This window comes from Durio zibethinus, unplaced genomic scaffold (assembly GCF_047325235.1).
Source record: "Durio zibethinus cultivar Kanyao isolate XHJ-2024 unplaced genomic scaffold, ASM4732523v1 HiC_scaffold_127, whole genome shotgun sequence".
In the NCBI taxonomy this organism is placed as follows: Eukaryota; Viridiplantae; Streptophyta; class Magnoliopsida; order Malvales; family Malvaceae; genus Durio; species Durio zibethinus.
In genome coordinates, this window is record NW_028322750.1 from 31,501 (window position 1) to 37,500 (window position 6,000).

The following is a 6,000-nucleotide window of genomic DNA, read 5'->3' on the forward strand; positions in this document are numbered from 1 at the left end:
ATTGGACTTTTTGAGACAATTATAGATCCTGGGAGGCAATTCTGATTGGTCAATAAAAATATATTTCAATGCTATTTCTTTTTTCTTTTTTCTTAGTTTAGCTAATCTATCATGAAAAGGAAAAAAAGGTAAAGTAACGTTGTGTTGATTGTTTTCTAAATGTAAGTTTTCTTCTTCCGCATCTAGAAAGGGAATAAATAAATCAATCAAATTCCGAGAGGCTTCATGAAGTGCTTCTTTAGGAGTTAAACTTCCATTTGTCCATATTTCTAGAAAAAGTATCTCCTGTTTTTCATTATCATTCCCATAACAATGAATACTATGATTCGCATTTCGAACAGGCATGAATACAGCATCTATAGGATAACTTCCGTCGTGAAAGTTCTTTGGCGTTTTTATACCGTATCCTCTATTTCTCTCGATTTGTAATCCAATACACAAATCAATTGGTTCGGTTAGGCTAGCTATATGCTGTGTATTATCAACGATTTCCACAGAAGGCGGTAAGATGATGTCTTGAGCAGTTACATATCCGGGACCCTTGGCACAAATAAAGGCGTTACGAGTTCCATACAAATTACTTCTCAATACAATTGCTTTTAAATTCATTAAAATTTCATGTACTGATTCTTGAATACCTACTATGGTAGAATATTCGTGTGGTATTTTCTCAGATTTTGCACGTGTAATACATGTTCCTTCTATTTCTCCAAGCAAAGCTCTTCGCATCGCAATGCCTATTGTGTCGGCTTGGCCTTTCATAAGTGGAGACAGAATAAAGCGTCCATAATAAAGACGCTTACTATCTGTTCTTGATTCAACACACTTCCACTGCAGTGTCCGAGTAGAGACTTTTACTTTCTCTCGAACCATAGTAATATTATTTTATTTGATCAGATCATTGAATCATTTATTTCTCTTGAAATCTCTTTAGTGTTTATTTCTACACACGTTTTTTTTTAGGAGGTCTACAGCCATTATGTGGCATAGGGGTTACATCCCGTACGAAACTTAATAGTATACCACTTCTACGAATAGCTCGTAATGCTCCATCTCTTCCGAGACCAGGACCTTTTATCAGAACTTCCACTCGTCGCATACCTTGGTCTACTACTGCTCGAATAGCATTTCTCGCTGCGGTTTGAGCAGCAAAAGGAGTCCCTCTTCTTGGACCCTTGAATCCACAAGTACCGGCGGAGGAAGAAGAAATTACCTGACCCCGTACATCTGTAATAGTAACAATGGTATTGTTGAAACTTGCTTGAACATGAATAACTCCTTTTGGTATTCTACGTGCACTTTTCCGTGCACTACTGCGCCCATTCCTACGTGAACCAACTTTTGGTATAGGTTTTGCCATATTTTATCATTTCATAAGGATAAGTCAGAGATATATGGATATATCCATTTCATGTCAAAACAGATCTTCTATTTTTATTTGTTCATCGCTTTCTTTAAGATTAGTTTCTTTTCTTTAACTTTAAGGAGTTCTTTTTAGAATAGAAAGATTATCCTTGTCTCTGTTTATGTCTCGGGTTGGAACAAATTACGACAATTCGTCCCCTCCTACGGATTAGTCGACATTTTTCACAAATTTTACGAACGGAAGCCCTTATTTTCATAGTTGTTATTCCTTAAATTTTTCCGAATCTACTTATTGGAAGAAAATAAGTTTCTTGAAATTTTTGAACCTTGAATTGGATCCCCCTGAAAGGAATCTTGAAGTTGAAAAAACTACCTAATCGTTCGAATCCTTGTTGCGGAGTCTATAAATTATACGCCCCCTGGTTGAATCATAAGCACTTACTTCACTTTTGTTGACTCTATCCCACGGTGGTATACGTATAAAACTCGATCGGACCCTTCCTGAAACTTAACCTAGAATCAGATCTTCATTATCTAAAGGAATCTGGAGTGGACGTGATTCACTAATTAAACCTCCATGAATCCATTTTTGTTCTTTTATTCCAGGTAAAACTTCCTTGACGTATCAACTACTGTAGGGCAGGAGGAGTTCTATTAGACAACCCGTGCTTTTTTTTTTCACAAATGGAAAGTTTCGGATTCGGATACAATTCGGATGTTAGACAGATTACCATATATAACACAAAATTTCTCCGCCGATTCCTTCTAGTCGAGCCTCCCGGTCTGTCATTATACCCCGAGAAGTAGAAAGAATTACAATCCCCATCCCGCCTAAAATTCTAGGAATTTGTTGATAGTTAGAATAGATTCGTAGACCGGGTCGACTGATCCGTCGTAAATTTAAAATAGTTCTATATGGTCCTTTCCTATTCCTTCTATGCCGTAGGGTTAAAACCAAAAAATATTTGTTTCTTTCCCGATGTTTCCTTATGTTATCGATAAAACCTTCTCGTAAAAGTATTTTAACAATGTTTTCAGTGATGTTAGTAGATCCTATTCGAATCGTTCCTTTTCTATTCATGTCAGCATTTCGTATAGAAGTTATTATGTCAGCAATAGTGTCCTTACCCATGGTAAACTAAAATTATTGTTGCTCCCGAATTTTGATATAACCAACATGTTCTTTTTTTTTTTTTACTTAGTAAAGGTATATACGTGAGACACAATCTACTAATTAATCTATGTCATTTAAATACTCTAATTTAAATACTATAACTATATTGAATTGAGGTCTCGTCTTATAATACCTCAGGAGCTAATGAAACTATTTTAGTGAAATTTAACTGTCTCAATTCCCCGGCGATCGCACCAAAAATTCGAGTTCCTTTTGGATTTCCTTTTTGATCAATGACAACTGCAGCATTGTCATCATATCGTATTATCATACCGTTGTCGCGTTTGAGTTCTTTACAAGTACGTACAATTACAGCTCTGATCACTTCTGATCTTTCTAGAGGTGCCTTTGGTACTGCTTTCTTGATCACAGCAACAATAACGTCACCAATATGAGCATATCGGCGATTACTAGCTCCTATGACTCGAATACACATTAATTCTCGGGCCCCGCTGTTATCTGCTACATTCAAATGGGTCTGAGGTTGAATCATTTTTTTTAATCTCTTCTTTCAATGGAACAAAGGACGAAGAAAAAAAGAAATATTGTTTGTCAAAAAAAAAAAAAAAAGGAAACCCGCAATTGTTTTTTTTATTCCCAAGACTTCTTTCCTTTGGTTCTATATTCCTATCCTGAAATAATGAATTGAGTTTTTATAGGCATTTTGGACGCCGCTATTGAAATAGCCTTTCTTGCTATATTTTCGGCTACTCCGCTCATTTCATAAAGTATTCTGCCCGGTTTAACGACAGCTACCCAATACTCGGGAGATCCTTTCCCCGAACCCATACGTGTTTCTGTAGATCTTACCGTAACTGGTTTGTCTGGAAATATACGTACCCATATTTTTCCACCACGGCGTACATTTCGTGTCATTGCGCGGCGCCCCGCTTCTATTTGTCTAGATGTAATCCAAGCGGGTTCAAGTGCTTGAAGAGCATATCTACCGAAACAAATGCGATTACCTCGATAAGATATTCCTTTCATTCTTCCTCTATGTTGGTTACGAAATCTGGTTCTTTTTGGGTTATAGTTGATGGTTGTTTATTAATTCCATCTCTACTACAGAACTGGACATGAGAGTTTCTTCTCATCCAGCTCCTCGCGAAAAAAATGACTAAAAAATATTTTATTTTATTCTTAAGATATATAGGTAGTTACTGAATAATAGATTGAATCCTGGGATTCTTTGCTTTGAGATTTTATCTGATCTATTTGAGATTTTATCTGATCTATTATAAATTTGTATATCTTGTTTGGATATATATTGGATATATATATAAGTAATTAAACATGGATTCTATTTATAGATAATGTCTTATCTTGTTTTTGTTATAATGTTATAACGAATCTTTATTTTGTTTTGTCTTTTTTTATCATATTCATCTCGGATCGACAAAAATTTAACAATCAAATAAAATGAAAATAAAATTTTTAAAATGAAAATAAAAAAAAAAAATGAAAATAAAATTTTTAAAATGAAAATAAAATTTTCGCGGGCGAATATTTACTCTTTCAATATCTATTTCAGTTGTCGGGTTAACTCATGACCTCTCAGAATCAGAACAGAATAAAAAGAAATGAAGTGGTCTCTGGTTTGTTCCGCCATCCTACCCGATAAATCATTAGGATTCGTTTTCAATAGAATCCTCTGCATTCACGGGTTCCGTCGTCCCCATCGCTTCTCGATTAATGCTTAGGTCTGAATTCTCCAATGGAGCCTTAATTTAATATTTAATAAAAATTTAATATTTAATAAAAATAAAAATTTAATATTTAATAAATAATATTTAATAAAAAAATTTGTTAATTTGTTCTTTAGTCAACCTTCTCAGTCTTTATTGACTTAAGGCTCTTGATTTTTTCTTCGATGAACAGATATTCATCTAATTATTGATGAATCTCTATTGATGCTCTATTACATTGCTCTTTATGAGATGCTTCGTAGACCTTACATATTGGAATCATATATCATTTCATTTCTATTTCTTTTTCTCTCTTTCTCTCATCCTTCTATTTATCCACATACTTTTTTATTTTGCTTCACAATTTAGATATATTCATAATCAGATTGGTTTTTTTTTACTTAACTTAATGCAAAAAAAAAGATTTCAGTTGCTATAATGATATGACCAATATATCATATCTTGACTGATTCTTTGGATCCAGATAATCCGAAGCGATGAGTTGGTTATTAGTGCTATAGTTATTAACTTATACTGTGGTTCGCCCATTTTTTTTTTTGAATCCTAAGCCTAAAAACCCAACGAGTCGCACACTAAGCATAGCAATTATATCAAATGATCAATCAAATTTTTATTTAACCTTATAGAATATAGAATTTAGAACTGCTCATTTTTTTATTGAACATAAAAAAATGAAAGAATTTGTCATTTTTTGTTCTATCGCAGAATAGAACGTAAAGACAAGTAGAGTCTTATTCTTATTATTCTTCATCTATAAATATCTATAAATATCCAAATTTTGATTCCTAATACCCCATAGATAGTTCGAACTCTATAGGAGCAATACTCAATTTTCGCTCCAATCGTTTGTAGAGGAACCCTACCTTCCCGGATCCATTCGACACGCGCAATTTCTTTTCCGTCGATACGCCCTGCAATTTGTATTTGAATTCCTTTTGTATCTGCTTGCTCAGTTAATTCAATAGCCTTTTTCATTGCTTTTCGAAATGAAACTCGATTCTTTAATTGTCCGGCTATAAATTCGGCAAGAATATTAGGGTGCCCGTAAGGATTTGCAATTCTTGTAATAGCAATCTTGAGTTTTCGGTTCATACAATTAAGTTCTTTTTGCACATTCATCTGTAGTTCTTTGAGTTTTCGCGGCCTATCTTCAATTAATAATTTAGGAAATCCCATATAGATTATGACCCGAATTAGATCAATTCCTTTTTGAATCTCTATACGTGCAATTCCCTCGACACCGGAAGATATTCTCATATTTTTTTGTACATAATTCTTGATATAGTCTCTTATTTTTTTATCTTCTTGTAGACCCTCGGAATAATTTTTAGGTTGTGCAAACCAAAGAGAATGATGACTTTGGGTTGTACCAAGTCTGAAACCAAGTGGATTTATTTTTTGTCCCATAATCCTCCACTGCTATATGTACTATATGTATTAGGATATGTCATATTTGTGTTCTTATTTATCCCTTTTATCCCTACGGGTTTTTTTGAGCATAGCATAAATCTGGCAATTGGTTGATATTCAATATATTTCAATACGATAGTTATATGACAAGTGGGTCTTTTTATCAGATAACTCCGTCCTCTAGCTCGAGGTTTTAGTCTTTTCAGAGTAGTTCCCTCATTTACTGCGGCTTGACTAATGACTAAACTCGCTTCATCGAAACCCCTATTGTGACTAGCATTTGCTGCTGCAGAATAAACCAAATTTAAAATGGGATAACATGCTCGATAAGGCATGAGTCCTAGT